Raw genomic sequence first — 14,906 nt, forward strand, 5'->3', positions numbered from 1 at the left:
TTTTCTGGCATGTGGGTGGACGACGGGCGGCCACGCCGCTGCCACTTCCTGCGAGCAGCCGTTGTCGTCACGTCTGTTCTCCGGAGTTGTCTCGTCGGGGACCAGGACGCCACCGAGAACCGCTCCGTGGGAAGCCTCGGGGAAAGCACCGGCGCTGGTACTACCGGAGGCATCTCCGCGAGCGCCGCCGAGAGCGTCACCGCATAATCCGTGAGCGGGAGCGTCATCGGGCGCTCGAGCGGGCGCCACGCCGGGACCTGGGGCATCTCCGCGAGCGCCCGCGAGAGCATCGCCGCGTAATCCGGGAGCGGGAGCGTCATCGGGCGCTCGAGCGGGCGCCACACCAGGTGCTGCAACATCGGGCTCATCACAGGAGGCCCCCGGCGGGGCTGCTCGTGAGGCTGGGCCGAGACTGCTGAAGAACCGAGACGGTGGGGTGACCGAGGGCCTGTAACAAGGAGAAGCCACCGACAGACAGGGCCCTGCTATCGGCGGCCTACCTCGTTTCCCGAATTGTCGTTTGAAACCCGCCGGGTGCAGTCCCGGCGAAAGTGGCCGAGACTTCCGCACCGGAAGCAGCGGAGAGTAGCTGAGGTGGCCCTTGGGTATCGCTCTCTGGATGGGGCTTGGTATTGGCGGCCATGCTCGCGGACTTGAGCACCATCGCCCAGTCCGTGGGTGTAAGGGTCCAGCGCTCGGGGTACCCTTCCGGGGAGAACTGGCCGTGACCCATGCTCGTCCATGGATTGCCTGGTCGTGCCTGTCCAAGCGCAGGACGGTTCCAGGCAAGCCTCCGGCGGTGGAGGAGGCCGATATCTTAGTTCGGCCAGGATGTCCGCCTGGATCTGGTGGGCTGCTTGGGCCAACTCGTCCAAACTCCGGAACACCCGCCCACGCAGGTAGGGATGAAACTGCGGGTGGCTTTGCCGGATAGCCCGCGACACTTTGTCTGAGTCGGACGCACTAGGGTCAGCCCTGTCATAGAGAGTTTGGAGCGCCCGAACAAACTCGACTAGGGACTCGTCGCGGTGCTGAGTGCGCGCCCTAAGCTCATCGAGCATTCGCGCGCCGTAATCGGGAGGCAGAAATTAATTTTTGAACTGCTCCGAAAAGTCTTGTAGCGTCGAGAAGGGTGATTGTCTCCGACGCCATGTCGCGGCGCTTCCCGTGAGGGCGATCGGCAGTACGCGTGATAGAAGTTCAACCTCAGACATTTCAGACACCGCCTGGTATTCACGCAATTCGTCAAGAAAATCAGCAACCGATTTTCTATCTGCGTAGCCTGAATATTTCGGAATCTCGGCATGTAAACGCAATGTCCCCGTCCGAGGTGTTGGAACTAAGGGTGGTAGCGGACGGCGTTGTTCCTGCAGGAGCCGCGACATCTCCGCCAGGAACAATGCCATTTGTTCTGGCAATGGGCCCAACGCGGTGAGAGGTGCAAGCGGCACCGGTGGGGAAAGGCTCTCAGCGGGCAATGGAACCTCCAAGTCTGCTGTGGGTATATCAGAGCCCGGTCGCAAGTCCTCCGCTCCATCACCAGTCGCGGTAGCACGAGCTGTGTTCGCTGCATTGGGGCGGCTACGGGATCGCGCAAGCGGGGGCGAAGTTGACATTTTAACGGTCACTATAACAAGCTCGGCGGTGAAGTAATCCAGTGTCTGTATAGGCGCAGCGACTGCGAAGGCCTGCTAAACGTACCTGACTGTACGGGAATCTGGGTTCGGGCCCCACGCTGTGGCGCCAATGTGGAGACTGAAGAAAAGACAGCCGCTTCACTGGTGTCTACGCCCGTTCTACCCCGCGCTCGTCCTGAGCGCGAGCTAGTTCGATCTGCCCCACGAGGCATCTTTATTCTTCTTCTTTTCGATCCCCACAATATATATATATATATATATATAAGCGTTACTGTCATCTCTTTGTGAGAGGTTTTTCATCTACGCCTAAAAGTGTAGAAAAGTTGCACTACTGGCGTCCTTGACAGACGCAATCTTGAAACATCAACGTATGCTGCGTGTCTGTTGTCCCCCAGTCTACAGCCCTTGCACGTTTCAGTGAGCATTGTTTCGGACAGTGGCAATGAGATCCGAAAACTGCTTAATTACGCACGTTAAATAACCTAGAATAGCAGCCGTACTGCAATTGTTAAATTCCTGATCCACAGAGTAGGCATCAGATGTCCCCTTGAAGGAGATTAAAATGGCGCTCTTTATACATCTGTCCAACAAATTTTAGTTTAGTTAATGCTACGGCGTTAAAAAACGGTACATTTTAAGGCAGAACGACTCATGTGCTGCATATATTGTGGTAGTTTTATTTATTCACTTTGAAATTGAATAAGCTAAAGTAAAATTAAAACATTACCAAAATATGTTCAGACACGAATTTTAAACGCATGCAATATGTGTATTCCTCAAACGCAATCAAAGCGCAGATTGAGGTATTTCTCATGATGTGTCCACATTTTTGAATGTCGTTCTCAAATAATGTTGTGGCTCCATCACTAAGAACAATTTCGTCAGTCGCCACAAATGTGTCATGCTTGTGGAGGAAAGTAAACGAAGTTTCTCGGAAGTGGAACATAATTTTATGACGGTGAAGTTGAAGGTTCAACGTCTGTAAAGTCTGATAATCTTGTTGAACGCGTGCTGGAATGACTGAGATCACCGGCGGAAACATAAGCTGAGGAGAGCATCTAAAAGCTTGAGCTACGTCATCTGAACTGCCTAACAATCTGCAGGTATTATGTTTAGAAGTAGTTGCATTAGTGCGTCAAAATTTTATGTAGGCCAAAACATTAATTGTCCATCATTTTTATTTCCCCGTACTTATTTAAGGTTCGAATTTTAGAAAAAAAACATATTTCGTGTAACCTTGGAACACATTTAACATCCGAAAAGATCTGAGGCCAGATTCACGGAACGGTCTTACGCTAAAAATGTGCGTACGACAAAACGTAAGAACAACTTCCTATTCTCAAAATGAAATTCTCGTGAGTTTTGCGCAGCTTACGACGGAATCCTACGACAGCTCCGGATCTGTCTTACGCACTTTTTACGGTCAAATCAGCCTGGCTGACAGCGTCGCTCAGTTACTTGGTCGCGACGACCAACGAACGTTTTTTTTTCTACGTGCTCGTCGCACGCGTCCCTACTTCAGGCCGCAAGAAAAAAGTTCTTGAAACAGACCACGACGAACAAGAACGCTGGATCCACAAACAACCTGAAAAGAGCTACAACGACCACGATTTCACCGTCCAAGCGAGCTCGGCAAAGTATAGGCCTAGCAGCAACTCCGACTCGGCGCACCGTTGCTCCGACGGTCCTTGGCCAAGACCGTCTGCCCACGACCGGCTGGCTTGCTGAATAGAATATTTCCTCGCGACCTTTGTGGACCCTTCCCGTATTATAGCATGATCACTGACCTCAATTTTAGATCAAGAGGTCAATCTCTTCCACTTGTCACGTTCTTGTTTTCCGAGACAGCGGTGACGAACGCTGTCGTCGAAAAGGGACTCTCATCGATTCTGTTTCCTTGTTTTGTGTGATCTAGAGCTCAAATAAACGCCGTATAGATTGCCTTCGCAACACGGTATGTACACTTTGTTATGCCATTTGTATTCAGACACGACTGTACGTTACTGTCGAGCTATAATATCTCCTGGGGGCTAGGCAATGCCGGTTCAACCTTTCTTTGCCGAGTGTCCCGTCATTATCGAGTTACAATCCTAAAAGATCGATCCCGAAGCGCTTACCGATTCACAGTCCAACAGCGCGAATCCAGCACTTCGATCAAACGCGCGCAACCGCTTCGAGTGTGAACAGGTATTTACGTGGTTCTTGCTGACACTCTCGTAGTTCAAACGTATATTTTTTATTGTCGGCTCACTCCCCCATCTCCGAGGCCGCGAAAAACGCCGGCGTGATTTGTTTCCATCTACGTCGCTTTACAAGTGACTGGAACGGCGTCTTTTATCAGCGATGACAGTTTTTTTTTTTTTTTTACTTCGTAGCGATCGAATTTGTAGCAGTCAATTAAGGCGGTTACATATCGCGGCCTGTGCACTTGGGCGCGTTTAAATTGTGTTAGCGTCGATATATCACTGCAAGGACAAACCCCAAACAAGCGGTGGCGGAAAGGCCTTCTGTGTTTGGTATTAAAATCCACGGGATCCTGAATGCTCCGAAGCATGCCGAGCTCTCCGATTGGTTGTTCGTGCTGCCGAAGACGCCGTCGTCATAGCAACGGAACCGGTACGTTCTAGTTTTTGCGTACGAGAACGTCGCCTTCCTCCCTCACTTAAGAACGAGTCTGTGGATACCAAGTTCTACTTTTCTTACGATGCTCTTTACTTGCGAACTTCTTAGCTAATTTGTCGTAAACTAAAAAGCTGTTCTTGAATCTGGCCTCTGAAGAAGACAAAGCCACACAGATCCACGACTGGTTTGAAGAGTCTCTCCGAGGCTCCTCAAACCAGTCAACAAGCCGGAGTCTCGATCGATGCAGCTGGGGTGTCCCTGCGGTACAACGGTGCTCATCAAAATCAAAGAAGTCAAGCAGCGTTAAAAAAAGGAAACTTAAAATTGGAGCTTGTTAGATCAGGTTCAGTAGTACACGGTCTGGTTAGAGGAGCAAGCTTAAAGCGCTCTGACAGAAATGAAGCACCGTGTTTGTGTCGAGTTCTTTCCTTCCCTTTTCCCAACGCGGTTCCCGGGAGAACGCTTTCATTAGTTAAATTGATTGTGCGGATGTTTACTACGCGGGAACGAGCTCGGCTCTGAAAGCCGGTGACGTTGTTATCCCTCGCAGAAATTTCCTTTTTCCGAAGCAGTTTCAATCCTTACCTGTACTTTTTACCGCTAATGAGGCAATAATGAGCGTTCGAATTTCCGCGAGTTCAACGTCCGTTCACACTAAGTACCTTTGAGGAAAACACCGCTACGACATACGAACGACGCGACCTGACAAGAATGAACACTAACTATCAACTATTTTAGCCATTGACTATTCAGCTTCAGCAGCCAGGGTATTCAAGCTCTAGAGATCGAAGCAGTTCCCAAGAAGAGTTTTCTATTCACGCGCTGTTTAAAACCAGCTACCAAAATACCCCGTGGCGCTAGAACTTCAACAGTTTAGCACAAAGTAGTCATTCCGATACATTGCTGCAAAGCCGGTTTGGGTTATTGTTCATTGGCTTAAGAGGGCCTCATGGCGTAAAGCAACTAGATGATCCATTTTGTGCACCGATGTCCATTCAGATTTTATTTACTTGATTATGAAGAACACGTCCTTCAAGGTCTTTTTAGGAACTTGAGCTAAGTAAGCAGGTCATGCAGGGAGCTACATGTCATAACAAATGCTTTCAGCTTTTGAAACTTCTTCCCCTCTGCCCCATTACTCTTAATAATTGCTACAATAGGGCACCAGTAGTTAAGATTCTAAACAAGTGCTTCGTACAAAGAAAATCATTTAGATGGGCTGACAGTTAATGCGCACTTCAGGTCAATTCTCATCCTCGCGCTGGCGGAACCAAAGTGACGCCGAAGTTTTCTCGTGCTCTCCAGCAGTGCGTAGAAATAATGGTGCTCTTCAGAAGTGCAGAAAAATGAACATTGAATTTGTGAGCACCCTTGACGCAGTCCACTTTTAGCCCCCCCTCAAGGATGTTGTTCAAAAATATGAAAAGGATCTTTGAAATGCGGGGTACGAAATTCCTTGCGCGACTGCTGCATATCCCTGGGGAGTTTAGGTAGGAAGCAAAGTCGGAGCACAACACACATTGTCACTGAGGAGTTTGGCAAGCTTTTGAAGAACCTCTTTTATTAGAAATCTAGTGGACACGTTTCATTTTGTAGAATCTCTACCATAAAGGTCCGGCGGCCAGGTAGCTCGTTATCAGAGAATGTCACTAACACCGCCAGGACTGAAGGGTCACGAATCTCTGTCGTTTTATCAATGGTTAGAGGTTTGACCGCCTTGAGAGCGTGCTCATAAACCTCTGGTATGCAATTTCGGTACATTTGAGTGCTGTGCAGCATGGCACTTGTCTCTGAAGAGGCTACCAAGAGGTCTACCCGTCTGAGGAAGCGGGATTCCCGCTTGGCAAAGTGCTCGACACAATGTGTGCTCAGCCTCATCCCTGGTACTCCTGTTTGTTGTCAGGCATTCCCCCAAAGAACCTTGGTAAGACTAAGGCAAAGAACCGCTTTTTTAGAGTTTAACAGAGAAGCCGTTTTATACACAAAACATTAAAAGCACAGCTGTTCATAATACTGGCCGATGAATTCGTTCGAAAAAATATGTAGCTTAAATTAAATACATCTACCAGTCTCGAGGCGCGGTTTTTTCAGGTAGATGTGTTGATCTGAATGGCAGGCGCTTTGCAATGCGGAGGCCACCCTTTCAATATGCCGTGCTGACTTGGACAAGGCAAAACTCGCGGATAATGATGTCGTTGCTAACATAATCTTCAGAATCTAGGAATTTCTAGGCGTAATCACCAGGGAGCGTCCGCTTCCTGCCCATGGAGCGCATATACTGCAAACACTAAATGGATATCAAATTTCTGTTCTCAGTACGAATGTCAAGGACACGTGCGTAAAGGTTCTATATTCAACAGCATTGAAACAAACAAAATCCAGAACAAATATTCGGAAAAGTTTTCCTAGAATCCCAGGGAAAGAAAGAGTCCAGTCGGGGTTTTCCTGTGTTTTTCATATAACTACAACTGGAGGTCCCAAAATTCTGATAAATCCTGATAAGCAAAAATATACTTGAGTGATCTTATCGGCGGAGTTTATCGGATTTATAAAAATATTCATTATAACAAAAAAAAAATCGTCCAAGTTACCAATAAAATCAACAGCGATTAACTTTACTAGAAACCTGCGTAGTAAAAAGCGCACACTACATAGTGAAAATCAGTGAGACCGGTTTAGCTCTTCAGAAAATAACTAGTATGTAGCGCGTAGGGCGCGAAGTAGTTTGTCTAGGAGTTTCACTAATGGTGTAATTTTTACACAACCTTCTTCAAGGTTTGGTGTGCGTTCGTGATGGCAGAATCACTTACGGATAATTTCTTGGTATAAATATTTTCGCCTCAATGACAAGTTTGGTAAATGTTTATCTCCCGAAAAACAAGAGCACTGGGTGATCGTAAGAGCTACTGTCCCAGAGGGGACAAGACAGAACAGTACAGTAAATCGGAATATTTGTTTTATATGAAAAATAACATCTTTAAAAAAAAAGGTCGTCGTCCTCCTTAAGCTTTATCCTGTTTTTTTTTTTTTTTTCATTCGTGAAAACATTTAAAATTTTCTTTTCGGGAAACGAAAATAACATCTATCGATTTCATCAAATCCATCTTGCGTTAGGCGCAGCTACTCATAAATTACTACTAAATTATTTTAAAAGCCATGCTTTTAAAAAGTTTTTTTTTACGCACCAAAAAGAGATTTAAGGTGTAATTAAGTGATTATTCGTGTACCAAAATGTGTCGTTTCATCTTGTCTAGGAATGACACATTTTGGCAACTTTGAATGCATTTTATTTAAGTGCTTTATTTCCAACAGTATAGAAACAAAAAGACGAAAGTCCCGTATTGAAAGCAAATTAACAAAACAAAATAAATATTCGGTTTCCCACCAAGAGTGTTTTTTTCATTTCTTTACTCGCACAATTTTTTCTTTGTATTACATTTCGTACATATGTGTACAAATATGAAATATCGTAGAACATGTTTTGGATAAAATAATACAGCAAAGCAACTTGTTGTGTGTATGCTCATACAGCCGGAACTTAGTCCGCCTAAGAGGGCGTCTGGTGTCTCAGCTGTAGATGAGCAATTCAGCCGGTGTGGTACAACCGCAAACCTGGGGTCTTTAACGTGCACCACGCAGTAGGGATACACGACCGCAGGCCGGTACGATGCTAATCCAGATCGAAACGATTAGGGGCGGGGATTGAGCCCAGGATCCTGGGTTCTGCAGCGCGAGCTTTCGCTCCACGTGCTCCGTGTTGGTGTGCGCTAGACCACTCGGACCACCCATCCTCCAAATAATAGAGTGTTTTAGCGTATACACTATCAACGCAATGCCATAGATAAAACACTACCCTGCATCACCACTGTCTCATCTCCCGCATGGCCCTCCGTAAGGTCGCAGCAATCATTGAATAACTGCGCAGGAAGGGCGACGCGGACGCGACTAACTTTCCTAATAGTACCCGGGTTCCTTCTTATTGATCTCATAGAAAAATATTATTTCCCCTCCCATCGATATGAGCCTGTTCTTACTTATTAAGTATTATTAAGACAAGTTTTCACTTAATCTTGTTTGTACCGCCTCTTTCCACCAAGTGAAACAGGTGTTCAAGGCGACAAATAAAAACGACCATTCGCTATCGTCCATAACAGGATGAAAACGTCGAAGTGGATTTTCCGTTGTGTCCCCCCCCCCCCCCCCTTCCCCCCAGCACGAGCTTCCCACCTTCGATACAACTCCGACGTCTCGTAAGTTTCCAGTGCCGAATGTGTGACCAAAGCAAGCCGGAAGACAACGAGGGCGTGTTGGGCGCCGGGCATTCAAGAGAGGTGCCCTGCCTCTCTCGTCCTCTCAGTAACCATAGGAACGGAAGCAAAAGCTGCGCCACGTGCAAACGTTTTTTTTTTTTTTTTTTTTACCTGCTTACCAGTTGGCTGAACCCTTCTGTAACACGTTGTTTTCAAACCCTGCCGCTACGTAAAGGAAATCGCTGTGTTCTTTTACACTTACGCGCGGAACAGAGATTTCTGTGGGCCCTCAAAGTCACAGAAGGTATTGATGCAGCGTGATTGCTCACGTATTCTATTATTTATTACGCTGGCTCTGAAGCTATCCGCCTGCGCAGTGGCGTACCAACTTGCCTTTGAGGGGGGGGGGGGGGGGGGCAAACCAGACCCCTCCAACCCAGGGCCGGGGGCAGTGCCCTAAATATCCCTGTGGCGCCGACGGCTAGTGCTTGCCCTGCCCAGTGGCAGCTGTTTCAGGGGGGGGGGGGGGGGTGGCAAAACACGCCTTGCCCCCCCCCCCCTTTGAGAACTGGGGGGGGGGGGGCAAGCGCCCCCTTGCCCCCCTGGTTGGTACGCCCATGTGCCGGCGTGAGCTCGATGTTCTCTGTTTTGATTCTGCTGGGGCGGTAAGAAACATTCTGATTAATCCCCAACCCCTTCCCCTAAAAAGAAAAACAAACAAACAAAAACTGAATAAACAAAGGTAGGTGTCCACACATATCTATGAATCAAACACGCGAGGATATTAGACGAAAACACAACAATCCGGGTATTATGGTCGTGCCTTTTTTAAGCATAGTTTCGCTGTTCTTGTATTACCTTCACCGTAATGTTTGATGTTGACACGTGGCGTGTCTGGAATATTTCTTTATTTTATTTATTTTTATACGCGTTGATTTATTATCTGACTCTGTCTTTTTTTAATATTAGCTTTAATCTTGCTCTAAACAGAGCCCGTGGTTAAAAAAAAAATTAGCCTTTCTATATTGGCGAAGATGGGAGACCAGCGAAGCTGTACTATGGTGGGATTGAAGTATTTATAAAAACTGTTCAGCCGGCGAGGCGTCCTGTCGTTGCCTGGCCTCGCTCTTGCGCTTCTTCCGTGGCACGATCGTCGTCCGTGGCGTTGGCCCGCCGGCGCCGGTCACATCGCCGCTTCTGTTCTCGGCGGCGTTCCAGGCGAGCGATCTGCTCTTCTTTCGCAAGAGATTCTGAACCACTCGACGCAGTGGAACTCGAGACAATAGCGGCTTCGCGGCGTTTGCGCGGCTCTTCGCGCTGCTGCGCACGTGGCTGCTCCTTGCGCTCCCGCTCCTGTTCCTCCGAACGAAATGCACGCGGCCGACCCATCGTCAGTCCAAAGGGCAACTGATAAGAGCACTATCACTAGCAGAGGAGTGCAACTTTTCCTATACCACCCATGGAACGCGAATTGGTAAATTCTGGGAGTCCGCAGCGCCATTTGAATCCCCTGGTGTCCGGAGTCTCTACAAAAATCAACATGGCGGCACAGCGAAACCAATACCGAAACCGCACGAAAGCGCCAGTGTGCTTGGATGGATGGCTGGTAGCTTGCGCCACCTAGAGCAAAAAAAAAAATATATATATTGTAGCTTTTTTCTTTTCTTGGCCTGGTTTTTGTGTTGCTTTGCTAGGCTTCTGCTGATTTGCCGCTGGCTTTCGCGTTTCAGTGCTTTTCTTTTTAATGCAGGTTAATGTGCGTTGAGACGCACACAAGCCAGCACTGAAACGCGAGACCAGCAGCAAAGCAGCAGAAACCTAGCAAAGCAACAAAAGTGACACATACACAAAAAATATGTAATGCTTGTTCTTCTGCGTTCATTTTTTATTCAACAGGCAGTAGAAAAAACTGAAGAAATTTCTCCTTTTTTTTGCACGCAAGAATCAAAGGACTGAACAACAAAACAGGATAAAACTTTAAAGCTTTGTACGACGAAGCTGATAATATGCGTTCTTGCAAAAACACTTCGCTAAATTTACATAAACTTTCAGTAGGTTCGTGATCCTTTTCGAGCTTCTTGGCGTATGCTCACAACCCTTGCGCCGTTCAGGCACAGGAGTGGAGCCTAGAATAAAAAGTTGAATTACCTGTTTGATTGGCCGTTACGTGCGTGACATGGTCACGTGAAAACAGCGAGCATATTTTGTACCTTTTTTTTAAAAAAACGGTACTTCAAGTTCATCACTGCGACACTAAGTACTCGTGTCTCCTCCGTTTTCCTTCTTCTTGAATTAAATGCCTCCACGCTAAATTGACAATCATTTCGGATTTGATTATATAAGAAAGCGTAAGTGAAGACAGACGACGGTGTCTTGCGACTAAAGGAAACTAAGCATTGAGGTTAAGAAAACCAGAAGCTGAGCTCTTTGGTATCGAGTCTTCATCGATAACCTGTATTAGGTTATAATGTTATCACTTAAATTTAGGAGTGCGTCACTGCTAAACGAAACGGGAAACCAGTACGGATCGTTCCATCGCTCATCCTCAGTTAATCAAAGAATATTTAGGCTCATTTTCACTTCTCGCGAACAGACGCGTGAATCCATGACAACAATCCCAAATAAACAGCCCACTGCAAAAAGTATACTACTTTTTTGAAGTGGGAATATGTGCTCGATCTTGATATTTCATAGAAGTCGCGAGTTATTTGACACTGACATATCTCTCGCGGTGAGTGAACAAGCGAAATCCTAAACAATGATAGGATTTGGTTTTGTGATTTGAAACCATCGCAGCTATTGCCAAAATCAAACAATTAATACTCACTACCACTGAGGAAGTTATGTTCTGTTGCAAACATTTAATCAGAAACTTAAGCAAGTGGAGAAGACCAAAAGAGCGTACCTCACGTCCATTGAAACTCGAAACCTCGAAACAATTGGTGTCCCGGCTTTCGGCAGTAATTGTTCCTCCACTTGGCAGAGCAGGTGGTGTGGTGTTGACGAAAATCCATGCTTGACCACAGTAGAAAAACAACGAGTTTCCACAAAAAAAGAAAAGAAAACCGCGCGCGCATGAACGCGGCACGAATCTTGCGACGTCCTCCCAGAAGCGAAACAGCCCGCGGGATAGCGTCTGTCGCCCGTTCTAACGGTCCACCGACTTCCCGGCGCCGGCGGGCCAGCCCATCTCGAGGCGAGAGGCGCGGGTTCGGAGAGAGAGAAAGCGCGCCCAGGCACGTTGAAAGAGTGAAAGAGAAAGTTGCGATAACAAGATTAAAGCTAGTCATACCTTCAAAATAACTTCATCGATCGTTATTTAGCGTTATAAATTATATGAATCATATTTAGTTAAAACAAAATAACGTCTGTCTACACCCGCTGGGAGCGCGGCAATCGGAAGAAGTTCGCCGGACCGGACGTACATCATAAATATACGCGGCCGGACGGAAGCAGCCGAGGGCTTCATCCCCCGGCACTAGCGTGATCTCGACGTCACGGGACACATGAGACATTCGATTGGTAGGTGAGACGATGACGTAGTGTGACGGTGAACTAGCTGGAGTTTCGTGTCGACACGCCGGTTGTCCGCGGACACGATAGTGGGGGAACTAGCCCTTAACGACTTTTGTTTGGGCTAGTTGGTTCTCACTGGACATGGTTAAAATAGCGCAAATTCGACAAGGACAACAAAGAAGGCACACGTAGAACAGGACTGGCGCTTACTTCCAACTAAGTTTATTTCATCATCAACCAAGCAATATATACCATCGCCAGCGAGCATAAAACCCCCAAAACACACAAAAAAATATTACTTTAAGATTATATGCCTACCACGCGCCGTCTTTAGATAAAACCATCAAGAAAAATATTTCTTTGTCAATGAGACACACCGACGGCATGCTGACGCACTTGTCTCACGCTTTTTTGATAAAAACGCCTCTATAATTTCCCTCTCTGTCTTGTCCTTTGCTTTCTTTAGGAACTTCGTCATATTCAAAAGCGGTTTACACCCACATCGTTTAACGTGCTCAGCAAGATGACCACCCGAATTGCTTCGTACAGACAGATTATGTTCGCGCGCTCTCTCATTGAAACATCGACCCGTTTGTTCAATGTAAAGGCGGCCACAGCTAAAAGGAATTTCATAAACAACCCCACTTGTGCAGTTAGTGTACATGACGGCAAGTTTTTTACACTAAATGCACAAGTGGGGTTGTTTATGAAATTCCTTTTAGCTGTGGCCGTGTTTACATTGGACAAACGGGTCGATGTTTCGATGAGAGAGCGCGCGAGCATAATCTGTCTGTACGAAGCTATTCGGGTGGTCATCTTGCTGAGCACGTTAAACGATGTGGGTGTAAACCACTTTTGAATATGACGAAGTTCCTAAAGAAAGAAAAGGACAAGACAGAGAGGGAAATTATAGAGACGTTTGTTATCAAAAAAGCGGGAGACAAGTGCGTCAGCATGCCGTCGGTGCGTCTCATTGACAAAGAAATATTTTTTCTTGATGGTTTTATCTAAAGAACGGCGCGTGGTAGGCATATAATCTTAAAGTATCATTTTTTGTGTGTTGTGGGGTTTTTATGCTGGCTGGCGATGGTATATATTGCTTGGTTGATGATGAAATAAACTTAGTTGGAAGTAAGCGCCAGTCCTGCTCTACGTGTGCCTTCTTTGTTGTGCTTGTCAAATTTGCGCTATTTTAACCATGTCTAGTAAGGACCAACTAGCCCAAACAAAAGTCGTTTTACAACATATTTCTTCTACCTTGGGCCCTTTCCTTTTTGATCAACCCAAGCAAAAACCTGCCATCACCTGTATCAACCTTATTGCCATTTCCATCTGCCAATCCCGGGTCCTGGCGTACTGCGTAAAAAGGAAATACATTCCTTTAGAGGTTCAAGCTCTGTTCGGAGTACTGGAACCTTTTTGGGGGCATGCAAAGAGACTCTGCAACATCCTGAAATCTGAATAATGGAGACAGGTTCGCCTGCTACAAGACTGGCTGAGGATCATCGCTCAAGGAGAAGACGGATCCCACAATCAAGACCGTCGGTATGCCGAGTACGTGAAGTTGGCAAAACAGACTACAGAATGTCTGTGGCAGAGAGCGCGATTAAGCCTACCTTCATCAAGGAAAAACCACGAGGCAGCAACAAATAGCAACGTCACTATTCTGGGGAACGTCCGACTACCGGAAAGTGTACACAAGGTCCTGGAAAAAGGCCCAAAGTAAAGCTACGAACCTTCCTCCAGTCGGCGCCAGCTACTAGCCATGGTTCATCGTGTTGCAGGAAGCGCTGGAGAACAGGACAGGGAGAGAGTCGTCGGTGACGGTGTGGACAGCCTGAGTCGCACAGTAAGTCTGAAGCCTAAAGGAAAACCTCCCTTCCAGAAAGTAGTCAATTGTTTCAAGCAGAGTGGTTTGACTATTGTACAAGCGGACAAGGAAGGCGGATTCGAGGTTATGCCTGAAGGCATGTTTCAAGACAATGCGAAATCGGCAATAGAGAAGAATTTTAAAACAAGCGACTTTCGGCCTAAGCAACAGAAGACAGCAGCACTCAAAATGCTAACAGACTTGAACCTGAATAGCCTAGAAAAGGCTGTTAACAAAGCACAAAGTGGTGTTTTGGAAGTGTTTTTTTTTTCCAGAAAGACTCACAAACCAGAGTGCCCTCTACGGGTAATAGTATCGGAGAAGAATTCGTGGAAAGTCCAAGTGAGCCGTTATTTACAGCGTCAACTGAATACGTTGGCATGTGATCATCCTTTTTTTGTAAAAAACTCAATGGAGATAGTACTGGACATCAAGGACGGACTTATGACGGCCAGATCAGCCTTCTCAGTGGATGTAGAAGACTTGAATTATTCAGTGCCACATGGTGGACTCTTCAATGCTGTGAGGGACAAGATCGAGGAATCCGGACGGACCAAGTTCCAGAATTCGGCTGGCATCAACTGTGAGAACTTTTTAACCCTCCTGGAATTTTATGTTAAGTCAACAGCTGTCAGCCTTAATGACCAGTTCTTTATAAAAAAAAATGGTATATGTATTGTGTCTTCCGTCGCCCCAGTGTTGTGCGATATTTATCTGGGCGAAATGGATAAACGCATATCTGGGTCTCTTGAAGATGTACATGTGCTGAAGGTTTATCGATACGTTGACGATTTTTTAATTGTTTTAGGTGATTTGACAGGGACAAATGAAGTTGATGTTGCTTCGAAAATTATCGACATTTTTAATAGCCACTCCGGAGGTTTAAATTTCACTTGCGAATTTACAAACCAGAATTGAAATCAGTTTTTAGATTTACAGCTTGATTTCTCTAGGCAACACTTGTGCTGGATGTACAGCCCGCGATCCAAAAAAAGTATTTTGTCATTTAAA

The 14,906-nt window shown here is 46.6% G+C and overlaps 1 pseudogene; it reads right to left on the bottom strand.

Annotated features, from left to right (window-relative positions):
* Window positions 1–307: 307 nt before the first annotated feature.
* On the bottom strand, window positions 308–1,406 carry LOC121047287 (annotated as a pseudogene).
* Between the last annotated feature and the right edge of the window lie 13,500 nt (window positions 1,407–14,906).

The sequence above is a fragment of the Ixodes scapularis genome, unplaced genomic scaffold (assembly GCF_016920785.2).
Source record: "Ixodes scapularis isolate PalLabHiFi unplaced genomic scaffold, ASM1692078v2 PGA_scaffold6__148_contigs__length_123643588, whole genome shotgun sequence".
NCBI classification, from domain to species: domain Eukaryota; kingdom Metazoa; phylum Arthropoda; class Arachnida; order Ixodida; family Ixodidae; genus Ixodes; species Ixodes scapularis.